Source organism: Panthera leo, chromosome B2, assembly GCF_018350215.1.
Source record: "Panthera leo isolate Ple1 chromosome B2, P.leo_Ple1_pat1.1, whole genome shotgun sequence".
Taxonomy (NCBI): domain Eukaryota; kingdom Metazoa; phylum Chordata; class Mammalia; order Carnivora; family Felidae; genus Panthera; species Panthera leo.
In genome coordinates this window covers 89,647,268-89,667,122 of record NC_056683.1, presented here as the reverse complement: position 1 = coordinate 89,667,122, position 19,855 = coordinate 89,647,268, and the positions used below count along the sequence as shown (strand labels likewise).

The window sequence follows — 19,855 nt, the reverse complement described above, 5'->3', positions numbered from 1 at the left end:
GGGGCGAATCCCTCCCTCGGTAGGGGGAGATCAAAGACCAAGCAGAAGCTGAGCACACTGTCGGAGTTGCCCCCCCTCCCCCCCGTCCCCTTCTCCCTAGCTCATCTTCCCAAACACCTACCCTGGCATGGCTCTCCTTGTAAGTGCATCTTCCTCACAGGTCGGAGGTGACATTCACCTTAGAGATGGTCTCTGCAGTGCAGAGCAAGCACTGCCCTCCCTTCACAGTCCTTCAGTGCAGGATAGTCAGTGTCTCTGCCTATTATGATGTCTGGGATGATCAGAGCACCAGCCAAACCCACCAGCCAGCTAAAGCTGCTCTGGAGATGTCTGGTGGCTACTCTATACCAGAAGCCCCCATGGATTCCCCAGGATTGGACCTTGGTTTCTGGTCAAGCTCTGGAAACCTGTGCCCTGTTGCTGTGGGCTCTGATCTTGCAATGGCCTTGGCAGGAGCTAAGGGTGGTACTAATTTGATTTGATTTGATATTTAAAATTACTCCTTGTGGACACGCTGTGCACACTTATGCCCAAGGTTACAAGAATGCTTGCAGTAAGACAGGGGGATATATAACAGTTAAACGGGGGGACATATAACGAGATTTTCAGAGGAAATGGAAACCAAAACTCATTATCTTTTTGAAAAAGGTTTCTCTAAAGACTCCAGTCTGAATTAAATGCTCCCTTATTTACATTTCCCAACTATTTTGCACATTCCTATGATTCCTGCCACCCTATAGTGTTTGCCTATCCGTCATTGTCCAGGCATGTGAACAACTGAAGAAGATACCACCCTGTCTTATTTGCTTATTTTTAAATTTTTATAATCCAGCAGAGACCCTAGACGCTAGTTGTGGAGTAGGGAGCTTGGGCTCTTATTCCAGCTTAGAGAAGTGGTTAAAAGCACAGACCCTAGAATTCAGGTCTCAATCTCTCTCTGCTTGGGTTTCCCCATCTTAAAAATGTAGATGATGATAGTACCTGCTATTCTGAGTACTATTCCGAGTAATAATGGTTATTCTGAGTAATAATGAGTTTGTATTGATAAGGCACTGCAAATAATGTCGTATGGCTATCAATTTAATTGTAGTCATACCAAATTGCTACTGAAGCCTCTGGTTCTTTACAGGTACAAGTGAGATATATTGGAAGTGACCAGCACAGAACCTGAAACATGCTACAAGCTAGGTGGATACTTTCCGGGCCACACTTACAACCACTGTGTCTGCTCGTGAAAGTTTTAGATGGGGCAAGAACGACAGTACCTACACTAAAGATGTGTCCTTCAGCAACTTCTTGGGCCTCTTGCTTCCCAGCCCTCTTTCCTGCACATCTGTAGTTGGTCATGCAGTTGGCTACGTCAGTTAAGTTAAACCACCAGGTTGTTGTGGTCGCTTCTCGTGAAAGGAGAGATCAGAAAATGTATGTGTGTTGGGTGGGAGTACTCATGTTAAAAGAGTAGGAAATGCTCAACCATGTCTTCCCTGAACCCTTTCTCTCATAAGCCGTGACACTCTGTAACGCAGGCAAGACAAGAAATTACAGTGGGGTCTTCAGACGGGAGATGCGAAGGAGGCCCATTTTTAATGGCATTGAAATAAGAGGTGAGCCTAAACCCATCATTGCTTATTTATGGCTGTAGTTATTTCTCTCTGGTACATCCCAGAGGGTTACTTTCTGTTGTTAATTGGAACTTCTAAGCCGTTTTTATTTACAAAGTGTTTTACAGTCATTGGTATTGATGACTTATAATTCCCCCATGAGTTAGGTGTCAGGATGAGGCATTGACACAGGCTCCACTCTCAGGAAGCTGAGACGTGAGGGTGGATAAATCTGCCGGCCCCCTCCCACACAGCAGCCATGGGGTCCTGGTTTGCTTTGTTGTGGCTTGTCGGAGGCATATTACCTTCTCCATGTGCTCTGATAGCAGCTAAGATCGGATTCCTGGATAAAGGGTCTTTACAGGAGGGACGGAGAGAAATAGCAACATGGCACGCTTATTTTGATTTTTAAAGAAGTAAGACAAATAACTGCCCGTTTATTGTTAAATTTGTAGTGCCAGTCATGACAAGCATAAGGATAGTAACACTTTTGCCAGCAGGGTGCTTATCTGTTTTACTAGTTCAGAAGGACTTGATTGATGTGAAAGGCCAAGGTCTCAGTGAAGATAATTTAGCCATTTCCATACAGTTTATGCTTGTGTTAGTTGTATCCTGCAGGGGAGTCCCAGGGGGTGGTTTCCCTGACCTCCCCTCTAAAAGGTAACACATAGGAGATTCCTGAAGGAACCATCGTCTAACAAGACTAATGATGGCTTCCATGCCTATTATCATTCAGAGACATAGAAAGAGGCTTTAGAAATGCAGTTTCACATTCCTCCCTTGATGTTCCACATGATCTATTAAGGCGTTATGTGGCAGATAAATTAATCATTAAAAACTTACTGTTAAGTCTTTACAAATAATAACCAGGTGTACCTTGATTATCTTTGATCTCAATATATATTTTTTCTGTCACTAAACAGATGATACATGGCAGTTGGTTTTACTGACAACTTTTCTGAGCGACTCAAAGAAAGAAGGCTATTTTCCTCCAGCGCTTTTTTTTTTTGCCCCCCCCCCCCCTTTAAGTTAAAAGGGCTACAAAGAAGTTTTTCACTCAGTAATAGCTCATGACAGCCAGGATCACTTTTTCATATTGCTTTTCTGGGATGTTAGTATGAAGCCTCTCCCCTGTTTATTATTCCAGCCACCCTCCCATTTGATTTATTTCTCCCACTCACTGCTACTTAGTATTTAAAAGTTCTGACCAAGGAACATGCTCCACATCTTGTGCGCATTAGGTATTCCGTGATACACTGGATTCCACTTAATGCCATCACTTTGGATTGACGTGGATTTTTTTAATATAATGTGTTTTTCGTCACATTAACCACTTCCAGAGCTAACATTTTCTACATTCCAAAAAAGAAAAAAAATGATAATATGAAATAATACAAATGCAATAATCAAGGTGTATATATATATATATATATATATATATATATATATATATATCTTAATGATTAAATCATTCTTAAATGATTTAATATGCTTCTGGGGAAGCTCATGTTAATAGAAATTGTTTGAGTAACTGATAAATTCAGGAACAGCACCAGGAATGTGGTGACGGAGATGAGTGGTAACAGGAGAGGAAAAGGTGTCCTTCTGTAGGCAGTAGGTTTTGTAAAGCTTAAGGCAGGAAGTTTTGTTGAAATTCTTGTTCACACCACAGATTGCTACAATCTACTCCATTAAATAACGCATGCTTTTTATTTACAAAGTATTTTTATTGCCTCAGTTTAAATATCTTAAAAAGGTATTTTTATTACCTCAGTTTAGAGACGTAAAAATTTTAATTTGGCATTTCAAAAATTCCTTCAAAAATCTCTTCTTTGGAGATGTGTGATCTCCTTTTGTATTTTTTTCAACACCTTCAGTAAGGACTGCTTTATGGTTATGTATCAAAAGATGGGGATTACTTGGGAGGGGGAACTAAAATTCTTTTTCTGATCTGTTAAATACAATATATGTGAAAAGGGTATCTCTATTTCCTCTGAATTCTGGGAAATTGATAATGATATGCATTCTTACTTTTTAAAAGTTTATGTAGAACATGATTAACAGGAAGCAAAAATAACCAGATCTTCATAAAGATGTTGATTACAACAAGAACTTACTAGGGATATTGATATAGTTTAATGTTTTCTTTAAAATAAAAATGCTTTTGAAGGGACTAATGGCTATTATTAACTATGATAATAGCTAAAATTTCTCAAATATCTATGTGTCAAGACTGTTCTAAGTGCTTCACATTTGCTACATCATTTTATTATCATGACATCATAATCTAGTAATTATTGTTTTTCCCTGTTTACGAACCAAAGAGAGATGAAATAAATTTCTTAAAAACATAGGACTCTTAAAGAGTAGGGCAATGATAGATGAGAAAATATATGTTCTCTTCTGAACACAATATAAGGCCTTGATGATGTAACTTTTTCTTTTTCTTTTCTTGGTAAGACTGACAATCTATCCAGTACCATTTTGGCATATATTGATAAAACTGAGGTCCAGAGAAGTTAAGTGATTTGCCTAAGGTCACACAGCAAATTCGTGGTAAACAGGGAAAGCTCTTCAGCACCCTACCACACTATCTGAATTGGGTTTGTTTGGCAGCCTGCACTAAAACCAGAATGGTACCAGTGGTGAATGGATCCCACTCTCCAAGATAAGGGAGGAAGGGTATTTGGTTAAATAATATCAACCCCCTCTTCAATGAAAAACAAGACACCTTGGGAGTAGAGTAAGAGCATAAGTCAGGATGGATCCAAGGTTCATTTATGGGCAAATGATATTTTTCTTGGATATGATCCTAACTTCCTACAACTAACTATATCCCCATTTTTTTTTTTTGCGCTATCCAGTGACTTGAATTCAGATTCATAATGCTTATGCTGACTGAAATCTAGTCTCAACATAAGAATATCTACTCTAAAGTCTTAGTGCTTTAATAATCCCTTTCTGGGGAATTAAAGAGACCAGCTAAAAAGATCACTGCATGTGGATCTTTTAAGTATTTTAGCATCTAGAGACAAACTAATTTAACAGAAAAGAGGTTTTTTCCCAAGTATTCTTAAGTTCAGATAATATAAACAATGAGCTTTTCCATTTGTGAATATGTCTGACCCTAAAATAGTAATGAAAATTAGGGGGGGAACATTTACAATATGTATACTGTAATATGTATTTACTTTAAGACTATCTATCTTTGAGATGCTCAATCATGGTCAGATTTTAAAAATAAAATCACCCCTTAGATTATTATCCAATATGGTAGCATTAAAATCCCTGAAGATAAAATAGAAGCATGGGGAAGTTGTTTTCCATAGAAAAAAAAACAAGGTAAAGGTGGAAATTTCCTGATTCTCATTCGCATGAACCTTTATGCCGATTTCTTTAGTTAGAGTTGCATGGATGGGAATAGGCACTGGGGATAGATACTCTTGGACTTCAAACTAAAATAATTACTTTGAGTTCTTAGATTTCTGGACTGCTCTGACTAAACACTAATTTTCTAGGTTCTTTTTCCTGTAAATGAGTGAACATTCACATGGAGAATACAGACTCACAAGCAAAAATCTTGTATGACTTCCTTTCTTCCCTAACCTAGTGAAGAAGAAAAACCTTAAGAAGGAAGCATTTTCTCTTTACTACAGACATAAAGTTGTCAGATTTAGTAAAGAAAAGTACAGGACACTCAGTTATATTTGAGTTTAAGATAAAGAATGTATAATTTTTTAGAATTTATATATTTATTTATTTATTTATTTATTTATTTATTTATTTATTTATTTATTTTAGTGTGAGTGCATCCCATTGAAGTATTTGGATGTACAGTATTTTATCCAGCAGCTCTAAGGAGGAACTCTCAGCCCACTCCTGGTTGAACATGGGTGTGGACATTGACCAGCAACCTGTGGGTCCCTGTGGAAATGGTTGCCTCATCGGGGCTATGGAAGAAAAGCACCTTGGTCAACAGATCTTGGTCCCTGCAATTGCAGAGGCACTGTCCCAGTGTTTGTCCTGTTATCTTAGGCTGCACCTGGAGAGATGGTCATTTTATCGTCTCCATGTATTGAGACAAATTCATGTGGGGGAAGTGGCCAAGCATGCAGGAACTGGGCCACGAGGCAAAATTAATCCTTCAATTCTTTTACACTATTCTGATGGAGGCCATTTTAAGCACGGCATTGATGTCTATATTCAAATGGCTGCATGGTAATCCGGTTGCATTCGTTGGATTATATTCAAGGTCTACAGGCTTCATCTAATTTAGGGCATAATTTGCTGACCAAAGAAATAAATTTTATGACAAAGAAGTATTTGTTGTGGGCCTTCTGCACAGTCTTCCAAAGGGGATTTTTCCAGGTACCCTTCCCAACTCTACAGTAACCAAGCCAAAATCATTTGTCCTTCTCAGTCTTGGCTTTCTTACCTCACTTATATGCAGTACAGGAAGTGAAGTGGTTTGAGATATAAGACTTAGCTGAATATTATAACCAGAGCTGAGAAGTGATGACTTATCCAGCAAGTACTCAAATGAAAATCGGTGCGGATTTTTTAAAAGAGGTAAAGCCGTTGTCCCAGCAGTGATTTTATTCCCACCACTGGCTATTTACGATTTTTTTTAAAAAAGTAAATTAGAAGATGCAAAACATTTATAAGGAATTTAAATGTGTAGTGTAAAAAAAAACCCTCAAACCATCATCCTATTAAAAAAAAAAAATCTGATGAGTTATTTTAGCCAAGGACACTAAATTAACACAAATTGACCAGTGGTTTGAACAATAAGAATGATAACATTTTGACAAATCAATACACTAAAAGGCATGCCAGGAGCATTAAACAAAAGAGAAAAGCCAAAGAACTCTACGGAAAGGCATGTTTTCCAGCATAGCTGTTTCAATTGCTCAATGTTCTTTTTTGCAGCATATGAAGGACGCCTAGTGCCCCCTAGCTGAAGAATCTATGTAGTTCCCCACCCTTCCCCCACTTAAGGGACAGCTGACATTCTGGGTGCCTCTGCCCCTGCACTCCTTTAGCCCTTGGAAGAGAGCGGCTCTCCCTGCAGGAAAGCACAGGGCTGATGTAGGCTCTCTCTGCCTTGTCTTTTATAAGTTGTAGCAAGCAAAACTAACATCTTGTCTCTTTTTTAATGATTTGTTTCTCTCCAACACTTAATCCAAAAGGAAGATGCTCAGAGTGTTAAAGTGGTCCAGAGCCTCTAATGTTGCAGTAATGAGGTATGAGGAGCATGCATTTCCCCCTGGAAATCAAGTGCATTGTGAGTCAGGGCTTCCAAAAGCAGCCCAGTGTGTACCTGCAGGTTTCTATACCAGTGGCTGCTATTAATTTGTTAGAAATTAAGACAAGCGTGTCTATGGGAAAAGCTTTTTAAAAAAATCTTGCAAGAAAATAGACCAAGATGGATGTTTTTGGCTGAGAGACTACAGTTGGTTTTTTGGACTGGTATTTGCTATAATTTAAAAGTATTCTAAAATGAACACTTATAACTTTATAGGTTAAAAAAATAGAGTAAACTTAAACAAAACAAGAGTAATTGGGGGTTGTGTATTCAAGTTTGTCTTTCATTAGGTTTCAGGAGTTCTATATAAACCTGATACCTTTGTGAGCTTTCATGGTAGTATCAACTCAGTCTATCAACCATGCAGGAGCAGTTTCTATACTTCAAAGACCTAAAGCAGGAGAATATTACAGAGACCTCTTGTACCCCTACAGCCCTAGATACAGAATGTAATGGATGTGCCTCTTGAATTAAGAGAGTAGTTTTTAGCTCTAAACCACCTGGGCTGAGCTAGCTTTGTAGCAAATCATGTGGCAGCTGGAGAACCAATGTGGAAGTCGCTTTTGAACATACAGAGATGGATCCCTTAAATGAAATGCAAAATTACTGGTAGTAATGCGTTGTCCAAATACACTCCATTCTCCTTTCCTTCTTGAGTGTTGCAGAATCTCTGTATTGAAGTCAGGGACTCTATGTATCATGACTATTTTCCCCCAGAAGTGCCTGGCACATAGTAGACATTCAGTGAACTTCTCTTGAATGAATGAACTGTGAATCAAAACTGAATCAAAATTACATCGTCAGATCTGATCAGAATCCAATTAAGAACAAGCACAGGTTAAGACATCTAGCACAAATCCAGAACAAGTGTAGGCACTCAGTAAGTGCTAGATAAATATCCTCCCTCTAGACCTCAGGTTTTTCTGCTGTCTACAAATTTGTGCTCTTTCTGCAAGATGGTAGTTACCAAATGGCAACATTGTGACTTTGAAGATGTTAACAAGTGGTTAAAGAAATAAATACAAAAGCTCTGGGGCCAAATAAGTTTGGAAAATGCTGCTTACCTTATTTTGCCCTTAGAAAAGTACATCAGTTAAGCAACTTGTTTAACAATCTTAAAAAATCCTTTTATCTTTATGAGTTATATATGCATATAGTTCTACAGTGTTTGTTATAGAAAATAGAAACCTCTCGTCCCAGCTTTACATTTCCCATTTTCCAGAGGCACTTTTGATTCTGTTGATATTACTTTCAATATCTCTAAATAGCCCTAAACAACTATTTATACTCCTCTATTTTTTGATATATTGGTTTTAGGTATTATCTATTGACTGTGACCATGAAAATGTTAAGAAAAGGGCTCAGGCAGTGCTATAGCATCGAACAGTGCAGGCTGAAATTCAAGAATGGAAGGACTAACAGGATACATACCCACCCCAGTCTCTTGGCATCACGTGGAGAGGGGTGCTTGGGCAAGCATGGCCTGACAAAAGGATGTGCTCTGGAGAGGGACACTTCTATTGCTCCGGTTGCTTTCTTTGTATGGGGGGTTTGGGTGAGGGAGTGTGACAGTGACATTTTATACAGATGAGGGTGGTGTTGCCAGTAGATATCAATACCTTGCAGCTTTATGCCCGTTGCCTACGGCAGTCACATTGGTCCCAGTTGACTCACTGCCAGGTAACCAGAGAAAACTTCTGGGTTCAAGAGCAGACAATCCAGTATTGTCTTTTACTCCACCCTCCTGGTAGTTATTTCACACTTCGGTTAGATCAGTATTTGGTGTGTTCATTATTATGGCCATTTGAAATGCTATTCATGGTTGAGCTATATAGTCCCCTTTGATAAATTTCTCCTCCTGTTCAACTTCTAGTTTTCTCTGGAGTTATTTAACTGTTTTATGTTGCAAAGTTTTCTATGTACCTATGACTAATTTACCCCCAAACTCTCCCTAAGTTGTATAACCTTCCTCTCGATATGTTCAAACACAGTCAACATTCCCTTGGGTTTGTCTTCTTGAAGACATCTCTCCCAGAGCCTTCAGATCTTCTCTAGTCTGGATGGCTTGCCCTCAGTGCCTGTCTCACAGTTGTGGCTGGCTTAGTTCCTCACCCTCATAGTGGTCACTGTTGGTGTCCTTGCTCAGATCCCCTTAAAGGGCTGGGGTGCCCATCCTGAAGTTGCTGTGTATGCTAATGCTTCACAGATGACTTTTCTCCAGCAAATTACCTGAAGTCAAATGGGAGCCACTTCAATCGATAGGTTACACCCTTCCCATAGTCAATGCTGGATTGATGCAGGAGTACAGATGTCTGGCCTCCTTGCCTTTAGGAGCAATTTATGCAGCTGAGATCCCCATGGGATTGGGCTGAGCTGTTCTTCAGCTGAGTCCACATCCTTGTTTGCCTCCTTCCCCTGCCCTATCCTGCTTCCCTCTTTCCCTTTATCCTGAGAGCTCTTTCTCAATAGATCTCCCTCAATAAAGAACATGGATTCCTGTTTCAGGCTCCACCCTAGGAAACCTGACCTAAGACAACTATCATCCTGAGGAGCCCTTTCACATTTCTCTTGAATTTCTCACAGTTCTCCCTCATCTTCTGAAATTGTGTCTTCCTCCCTCTTAGTTTATTTCCTTGGCTAAAGGCATCCTTTTGTAATTTCCTGAGAAAGGTTGCATGGGAGTTAAGTTTTAGCTCTTGAATGACTTAAAATATTGTAGACTACTCTTACACATGATCAATAGTTTAGCTTGGTATAGAATTTTATATTGGAAATCATTTTCTGGCAGAATTTTAGAGGCGGGGTTCCATCCCTTCTAGTTTCCAGTGTTGTTAAGAAGTCTGGTGACTTTTTGATTCCTGAACCTTCTTTCTGTTACCTTTTTTCCCCCTCACTGGATTCTCTAAAGATCTGTTCTTTTCCCTAGTGTTCTGCAGTTTCTCAGTGATATGAGTTGATGCAGATCTATTCTTTGTTCATTATTCTGAGAGTGCAATGAAATCTTTCAGTCTGGCAACTCATGTGCTTTGGGGAAATTTTCTTGAATTATTTCTTAGAAGGTTTCACACTTAAGTTTTTTCTCTTTTCTTTTTCTGTTTGCAATTTCTATTATTTATATGTTGGAATTCATGAACTGATTCTTTTTTTTTAAAAAATCTTTTTATCTTATTTATCCTCTCTTTGCCCTTTGCTCTGTTTTCTGGGAAATTTTTTTTTCAACTTTATCCTCCAGCTCACATTGACTTTTTATTTCTGTAATCATATTTTTTAATCTCAAAAGCCATAACGGTCTCTGTTCCATTTTTAAAACATCCCTTTCTTGCTTTTGAACTCAAGATATTTACCTTACCTATCTGGAGTACATGATAAGTTTTGGATTTTTTTTCTGCATAGTTTCTTTTTTCTCCAAATTTCTTTCTTATTATCATTATTATTGTAGTTGTTGCCTCTGTATTTTATGATAGCTCAAAGAGCTCTCAAATTTCTGGTGGTGTTGGCTGACCTCTTAACTTTGGAAGTAAAGCTCTGTAAAGCTGTTTGGTACCTCCATGTGCTTGGGCAGGGCTCTTCAACTGTGTGCTTCCCTGTAGGGTTACTGGGCTGTGCCATTTCATTGGAGAAACATCTTACATTATTATATTGCCTAATATATATGTTCAGCTACATGTAACATAAAATTTTTAAAAAGAGTAGCTTAAACAAGGAAAAAGCTTATTTATATCTAATACAGGTTTGGGATTAGCATAGCACTCCAGAGTGTCCCAGACCCAGACATCCTCTACCTTGTTGATCTACTATTTTGTGGATGTTACACTGATTGATACAAGAAGGCTCAGTACCATGTCTACATTCTAATCAATAAGAAAATGGAAAAAGGGGGGCGCCTGGGTGGCTCAGTCGGTTAGGCGGCCGACTTCGGCTCGGGTCATGATCTCGCGGTCCGTGAGTTCGAGCCCCGCGTCGGGCTCTGTGCTGACAGCTTGGAGCCTGGAGCCTGTTTCGGATTCTTTGTCTCCCTCTCTCTGACCCTCCCCTGTTCGTGCTCTGTCTCTCCCTGTCTCAAAAATAAATAAAACGTTAAAAAAAATGGAAAAAGGGAAGAAAGTATATATATCCTATTCCTGTAAGTTATACATATAACATCTGCTTATATCTCAATTGGCCAGAAATATTGGCCCACATCTCATGGCAAAGTAGGTTGGCCTTTTATGATATACACATAGCCATATGACCAATTAAAAATTATACTACTATAGAAGAAGAGAATAATGGATATTAGGATACAACTAGAAGATGATGGCATAGTCAGTATATTTAAGGCATTTCTCTTGGGCAGGTCAAATCTCCCAGGAAAGATTCTTCCAGAATCCTGACTAGATTGCTATAACTCTGGCTGTCAGAGTTCTAGGAATTGAATGAGACAAAAACAAGCAAACAAATAAACAAAACAAAAAACATAGAAGTAGCAATAGTGATAGTAATGGGGTCTGGGTCTCGTTATTTAGTGTGTAAACTTGTATTTAACATAGATAATTCTGGTTTTCTAGTCCAAAGACCAGTGCTCCAGAAATAATCTAGCTTTTGGTTGGGGGTGGGAGTGGGTTGGTTGGGCTGTTGAACAGTCAGCCACTTTTCTGCATGGAGTGGTAAGGAGGTTTGAGAATCTAATTTTCAACAAATCTTGGTTTTCAGTCCCGTCTTCACTTCTAGTTTCAGAAGTGCTGCCTCCAACTGCTGAGTACAGGAGAAATTGGGTTGTTTCTCAGCTTTCCTCACTCTTGACTTAGAATTCAGTTTTCTCAAGTCTCCCAAGTCATTAACCACTCACTCATCTGCTTTATAGCTTCAAAATTTTGTTTTTTGTTGATTTCTCACCCATTCTCTTTATCTGAGAAGTTTATGCTTTAAAAAAATCCCTTACATTTAAAACAATCTCTTAACTTCTGAGATTCAACCCATTATCATTAACCGAAAACCTGAATTGTTCTTGAAAACGGTTCATTTTGAAACCTCACTTCTTTTATTCTTGGAGCATCTATTAACATTTCCTAAGGAAGGTACAATTTGGTGTGATGATGACGGTGATGATGATGATTATAGCCAACACATACTGAGTTCTTACTGGTATATAGGTAATGTACTAAGTACTTCACCTTTTATTTCCGGGACTGACATGAAAAGCAATTATACAGGTAGTACTACCCTTAGACCTAGGCATGCAGGCTCCTGCACCAGACCCCAAGATCAAGGGGTTCTGTGCTTTGGGAGTGACTTCTTTGACAATTTTTAAGACTTTATCTGGGCTTTAGGACCAACCAGGGCTGGCACTGCCACCCAAGCAAGGTATAGCAAACTCTACTTAAGACCCATGTGAGTTCTGGCTCCAGTTTCTCCCATTTAAGGCATTCTCTGGCCCTCTATCCCTTGTGTTAGGTTGACCAGATGCCCTAAGGTACTCTATAACTCACACCCGTAGAATCATCCCAGGGCCTGGTGGCCAGCCTGGTTCCAGTAGGCTGCCCTGGTGAGCTGATCCAGCTGACCAGAGCAGCATTCTTTCACAGACTCATGTAAGATTAGATCAGGAGAATGTGGCTGACATGCTAATCTGTGGGAATTCTCACTCAGCCACAGAATAAAGAATCTGGATGTGCACTGCTTATGCAGTAAACAAATAATGCATATTCCTTTTCTTTACCATTATTAAGTCTTCATTGATACATCACAATACCTCACATGAGCCTGTAAAGATTCTTCATCCTGTGTCCAACTGTGTAAGAGTTACCCCAAACGAGTACTTCAAATCCAACTCTTACCAAGTATATGAGGAAATGTAAATGATAGTTCATTTTATGGCTATTTTAAACTTATTATGGCTATTTCAAACTTAAAATATGGCTATTTTAAACTTCATAGTGTAAAAGTAGAATGATACATCTTCCAACCATGTTTCCTCTTGAATTCTTTAGACTGTAATCATTGCACTCCTAAATTGTTATGTCTCTCAACTTTGACTGCATCTCTGCCTTTCCATGCTGCCACCAACGGAGAAGATAAGACAAGAAATCTATGGGCAAAGTGAGAAAAATGGTCTCTATACATACCTATAAGCTCGACTGGTGATTTCTGCTGGTTCTGATCGTTGGGTGCCCTGTGCCACCAATCAGTATATATTCTGAACATCAATCCTTGTTACTTCATGTAACTTTGTTTTATTGTTCTTATTGCACTAACATAACTGAAGGACAAATGGAAGAAATATTTTGCTTAAATTCTCAAGCTAAGAAGTTAATGGCAGAACAGGGATGTTAGCCTAGAGCTGTCTGACTCTAGAACTTGGTTTCCAGGCTACACTCTACCACCCATAAGATCAAAAACATAGATGCAGGGTTTACACATATTTTCCCCCAGAAGAATCCATTGCACTTTTTTATATTCTCCACTCCAATTAAAGTCATTATAATAAAGTATAATACTTTAAAATGATAACTCCATTTATCTGAAATCTCTGAAAGAGCGAATAAGATAGATTTATATGAAATGGTAAAAGGCTCAGAATGTGGTGCAGTGAAAATTCTTGGGCTTTTGATTCACAACAAAGTGAATCCCAATTCCAGAAAATTACTTCGACTTTCCAAGAGTCATTTTTCCCATCTGTAAAAGATGAATATTAAATAACTATCTCAGTAATTAATATTGGGGATTAATAAGATTGCATGGATAAACCATAGCAACTGTACATGTAGGCATTCAATGAATGCCAACTCCCAAACACACACAGTCAAGGATATGGGTGATTCTGGTTTACAGACCTATCTAGAAAAACCAACCTCTGACTGTCAACATATCCCCTTGAGTCCTATCAAAGATATATAAAATAAAAGTGTCAGGGAAATAATACATAGTTTCATATCTTTTACTTAATTTTGCCAAATGCTTTGATCCAATGACACACCTGAGTTTTTAGAAAATTTGTTGAGTATAACCTATGGCTGAGTCACTGTTTTTCAATATTTAGATCTTGGAACAAGGAAGAAAAAAAATTTCACAGAATACTTGTTAAAGACAGCTTTGAAACTTTAAGAAAAGGAAAAGAAAAAAAGAATGGAATTTTAGAACATATATAATTTTGGAGATTTATTTTGGAGACATTTTGAGCATGGAAGACACAATGAGGGCAAAAGTTATTTTTATGGTAAAATTGCTTTTGGTGAGTTTGCAAAAGCAAAGTTGGAGAGTTTTTTGAGATCCAAGTGCCAAGATTTATAGACAGCAGCTGGCTAGTATTATCCTCATATTTCCAAGCACAATAGACATATAGAAACAAACTAGTTTATGAATCTAACCTTGAGAGAAAACCAGTCAGAAATTCTGCTGCTACTCACTGGCATGTGAGTTGCCCTTTTCCCTCTCCTGCCACCCCTGTCCACTTGTAGAACATACTATACTGGTCACCAGGCCTATGAGAAAGGTTTTTCACATTGATGCTCCACTGGCTTACCCCATCAAATGTGAAGGTCAACTCCTCATGGAGCTCTCTGCTCTCCACAGGCCTGGCCATGTGTGCAGAGAAAGAGTAATCACTCCGCGGATCCTACGTGGGGAAATACTTTTGCTGAATATTTACTATATGAAAAATAATATTTTATTGTTTGATGGTAAGAAGACTCTTTTGGGGCTTCTAGTAGAGCTACATTACATGAATTTGTAGCCTTTTTGCCTGGGAAAGTAGCATTTTTATTTTTAAAATAATATTCCCAATTTATTTTACTTCTTAAAATCTAGGTCTTCATACCCAGTCATGGCCACCCTGCTTTACCCACAGAAGTAAAAACATTCATACTCATGATGATTATGTTCCAACTATAATTTAGTGAACAAGAAAATATTCTGGGAGAGAGAAATGTATCACTCTAGAAGCACTGTAGAAATAGAAATTTTCTTTTAGTTTGTGGTTCTAACAAACACATTCTGAATAGGAAATAACTTCTACAAAGGCAACTCAAGAGGCCTAAAATTAGGACCATCCTTTGAGTTAAGTAGAATATAGTATCCAAAGGTTAGAATATAATGAGACTACACATTTTCATATCTGTCCTTTCATAAGGGAAATAGAGAATTGAAAATTAAACTCTTACTAATAGGATTCTGGATATTGGCTTTGTATATTTTGAAAATATAAGAGAAATGAAATTACAACTCAAAGCAGCTTTTAAAGTCTCAATGGAATCATGCTTACTTGAAATGTCCATGCGCAGGCTCAATAGACTGCCCATAACATTATCTAGCAAAAATAAGAGTCGGAGAGAAAACTGTTTATTGTGTGGAGTTGCTAAATACATATATACTTCAAAACAGGGCGACAGATGTGGAACAGCTGCTCATTACCCATAAGGAAGGGGGAGTCTGTCTTCTTTGAAATTATTTATAAGCTGCTTCATGTTCAGGTCTAATATTTTTTTTCTTTGGGGTAAATAGAATTAAGCATTCATGATCAGAATTTTAAAGTATATGTTGATTTGCAACAACAACACTCACATATATCACATAATCAAAATGCTTCACACTTTAATTATAGCAATATTCATGAGGGTCCTGTTACATCTAGTAATTATAGTAAACACCTATCAAATGCTTACTATGTGCCAGGCACCACTCTAAGTAATTCAACTCTTTTGATCCTCACAACTACCTTCAGAGGCAGGTACTATTCTCATCTTCATTTTACAAAGCTCAGAGAGGTTATTAACTTGCCTAAGATCACATAGCTAGTAAATGGTGTTTGCTGCCTGGATTCAAACACTAGCATTCTGATTCCAGAATCTACACTTGGCTCAACCATCACATTATATATTGCTGTTCATAAAACAAAATATAGACTATTTCAGGCATGTATGCTATGTAGTGTGTGACAGTCATCACCTTAAAAGAGAAACTTTCTGACCAAGAGGATTATCAGTCAGAATAGGCTTGGCTAAGATGCGGAAACAAAAGTGACACAGTAACATGACATGCCCAAGGTCGGTCAGCAAGAAGCCCTGCTTCCCCAGTTACCTAGGGACCTAGACCTCAGTTTTCTCTGGCAGGGGAAGACAGGACATGGCAGTGGCACCACAGTTCCTAAATGTCTCCTCTCAGAAGTCTCATATTTCAGAAGTAGAAGGAGGAGGAGGAGAAGGAGGAGGAAGAGGAGAAGAAGGAGAAGAAGAAGTCGTTTCACATTTCACTTTCACTTACATTTCATTGGATGAAACTAGTTGCTTGGCTGCACCTACCTGCAAAGCTGTTGGGAAATGTAATTAACAGCAGAAAAATATTAGAAAACAGCCACTGACCAAAGAAGAATAAGAAGATTGTAAGAAGCATTTAGCTACTCCGACTGTTTAGCTACTGTAAATGTTACAGAAATTTAGGAGACACGGTATGGCCATATTTCCACAAAGCATTTGACAATAGTGTCAAGAGGACAAGACAAAGAAATGATGACCGGAAGGTCTTGTGGTTAAAGAACAAGGATGGCGCCTAAGGACACAAGACACAGGGCAGCCCCTTGCAGAGGCCTCAGCCTGATCACTGGTTCTAGGTCCAGAAGCAACAGATGGCTGGAACACCTGAATGTTCAGGTGTCTCTCTGACAACAGTGATATTTAAATCAGATTGCTAAATAAATTGATTTATAGTAACAGTAAAGGTGGAGAAATCTTCTTATTTTGGCAGATACATTTGGTATTCTGGCTGATTTGTAAATTCCGAATGATATATAAATTCTGTATATGCATCGTATAAAATCAGAGAATATATGAAAAGAGCAAGTAGAGAGAATAGATTGTTTTCGTTGCCATTGGCTTAAAACTAGGAGAGCCCTGAGCTATGCCCGACTACCAAAGCAGCTCCACATATAAGAACTGGTGAGAAGGGCATCTTGGATACAGCCAAGCCTACTTTGGGTCAGTCTGCCATTGCTTCAGCTGTCAAGTGGAGGGAAGGGCACACCAGATCAGGGATTCATGAAGGAACAAGAGGATGTGGCTTCCGGTCCTTCTCTAGTTCTCTCAGAGACACACCCTGCTGTCTGAGCAGATTATGAGAAGTAAGTGTGGATTCTGCCAGCTTGGAGGATCCCAGAAGTTGAAGTTCACTGCCTTCATGCAGTCCAGGGCTCGGGAAAGGGAGTAGCGGCGGGGACATAGCCGTGCCACGAGGACTTCACATCTGAATTCCAGACTCATCGTTTATTTTCTTTTTAATTTTGGTAAAATATACTAACATAAAGTCTATCATCTTAATCACTTTTAAGTGTGCAGTTTGGTGACATTAAGTACATTCACATTATTAAGCAACCATCACCACTATCCATCTCCAGGACTTTTTCATCATCCCAAACTGGAACTCCACACCCATGAAACCATAATTTCTTAATTTATTTTTATGAAAGTATAATTGACATGCAATACCCTATTCATTTCAGATGTACATCATAGCAATTTACTGTTTTTATACATTACAAAATGATCCCCATGAGAAGTCTAGTTACCATCTGTCACTATGCAAAGTTATTACAGTATTATTGACTGTATTCCCTATGCTCTACTTTATATCCCCGTGACTTATTTTCACCAAAGTTACAAAAACCTAGGTACCCCTGTGTTTTATTTCTTGTCTGTCTGCCGTGTGCCACAAGGCTGTACTCATTTACACGTGGCTCTACCTACTTGGAAGACTGAACACTCGTCTCCTGGTTAGGGCTGTAGGCACACAGAACAAACTTCTCTGCTCCCTGACTCTGTTCCCCAGCACATGAACATCTGCTCCCTGCGTGACCACATTCTTTCTTCCAAGTTAGTATTTATTTATAACAAATTTGGACAGTAAATACATTCATTTTTAGTCCATTTCTGCTATAACAAAATACCAGAGACTTGGTAGCTTATAAACAACAGAAATCTGTTTTTCACCTTTCGAGAGGTTGGCAGGTCCAAGGTCAAGATATCAGCAGATTTGGTGACTTGCAAGGGCCTGTTTTCTGGCTTATAAACAGCACCTATTGCTGTGTCCTCACAGGGTGGAAAGGGGGGCAAGGAAGCCTTCTTGGGCCTCTTTCATATGGGCACTAATCTCTTCATAAGGGCTCTGTCCTTATGACCTAATCACTGCCCAAGGGGCCTAAGTTCCTAAGACCACATCACATGGGGTATTAGTTTTCAACATATGAATTTAGCCAGGGAGGAATACAAACATTTAAACTATAGCACGTTCTTCATAGAGGCTTATGCCTTATTTATCACAATAAGGGTTTCTCAAGCTATCTCAGGTATTTATTCATAGATTACTACTACAGAAGAACAATCTTATTCTTATATGTATTTGTTTTCTAATCTAATTTTGAAAAATATCTTAACTGGATGATAGGAAAATACTCTGTTCCTCCTTCCATTTATTATCTACAGATCCTAGGTCAGTTAGACAATCCAGATCTGGTCAAACAGCACTACAGATGCTGATGGAGAGGGGGAAACCAGCCTGGACTACACCCTCTGGAGGCATGTTTTAGGTAAGACTCAGTTCTTGGCCCTGTTCAACTAAGAAGTTTATCCCTTAACTGGATAAAACTATAAGATCAATATGGATCAAAATTGTTGAATAACTTCAAGCAAGGAAAGAAATGTAAGATTTCAGAATCAGAATCTAAAAAGGGCTAGTGAGATGAAATGATGACCTCTAACACTGAGACTGGATGGTGGTGGTAAATTCAAGGCTCTGAACCTGGATCCCAAGCTTCAACTACTCAAGGGCAGGGCAGGGGTCATGGGGTTTGTAAATGCTCACTCATCTGACTTTGACCTCTAACACTGAGACTGGATGGTGGTGGTAAATTCAAGGCTCTGAACCTGGATCCCAAGCTTCAACTACTCAAGGGCAGGGCAGGGGTCATGGGGTTTGTAAATGCTCACTCATCTGACTTTGCTCTTTTATACTTACCCGGCTTCCTTGTACTTAGGTTTGCTAGTGACTGATTCTGACAGTGGAATGTGAGTGGAAGTGACATATGTCACTTCTAAAATAAAGAAGCTAAAGATCAGGTGTGCCTTTCCCCACATTCCTTTCCTCCCTTCTGCAGCAGGATGATGCCAGGAGACCAAGAAATGACAAGTTGGAGGAGCCACTAGATGAAAGCAGCATATTTCCTTAGTCACCTCTTTGAAGTGAGCAGCTCAAGTCTCCCTGGAATAGGATGTGAGGAAGAATATACCTTGATTCTGTTAAGCTATTGAGATCGTGGGGTGGTTTGTTTACATGTGAAACGCAGTTAAGGATTTTAGTTGGCAGTAACTTTATATGAATCAACTAGAAGGATGCTTCCTATTCTTAACTTCTCAGTAGCACTTGACCACCAGCCCCTCCCTCTTAATGGAGATACTGATTTCCTCTGGAAATCTCAGCACTTTCTAGGTTTTGTTCCTACCTTGCTAGCTGCTCCTTTCTCTTTCTTTGCCTTTTCTTCTCAAAGGCTATTAATTATGGTGAGTTTCTCTAGGTTCAGTGTTCTGTCCTTCCCTCTTTTTATTTGATGTTCTTCCATATGGATTCAATTACCATCTATATGCAGAAGACTCACAAATTTATTTCACCATCTGAGGACACTCTTCTGAGCTCCAGACACACATAATCAAACTTTCTACTTGATATTTCTTCATGGACTGTTCAATGACTCTTCTTACAAAACTGTACTCATAATCTTTCCTCCCAAATCTGGCTTTCTTCCAGTGTTTCCCACCTCAGTGAATAGCACACCACTTCTCCAGTCACACCAGACAAAAGCTGTACATCCATGAATCCCTCACCTTTATCTAACCCTTCCCTTCCCCATTTTATACGATCCATTATCAAGTTCTACCAATTTTCCTTCTAAATACTTCTCAATTCCATTATCCTCTTGCTAGCTACACCA

The 19,855-nt window shown here is 38.9% G+C and overlaps 1 long non-coding RNA gene across 5 annotated transcripts in view; it reads right to left on the bottom strand.

Annotated features, from left to right (window-relative positions):
* The window catches only part of LOC122220212, an 84,197-nt gene that overhangs the window by 12,968 nt on the left and 51,374 nt on the right, over positions 1 to 19,855 (bottom strand). For 3 of the 5 annotated variants that reach the window (XR_006202726.1, XR_006202734.1, XR_006202732.1), the window contains 2 exons: positions 15,146 to 15,190; positions 13,011 to 13,144 (listed from right to left, as the gene is read on the bottom strand). This is a non-coding gene — a long non-coding RNA (uncharacterized LOC122220212). The remainder of the gene's footprint in view (positions 1 to 13,010; positions 13,145 to 15,145; positions 15,191 to 19,855) is intronic. The other 2 variants (XR_006202727.1, XR_006202733.1) reach the window with 1 other exon arrangement.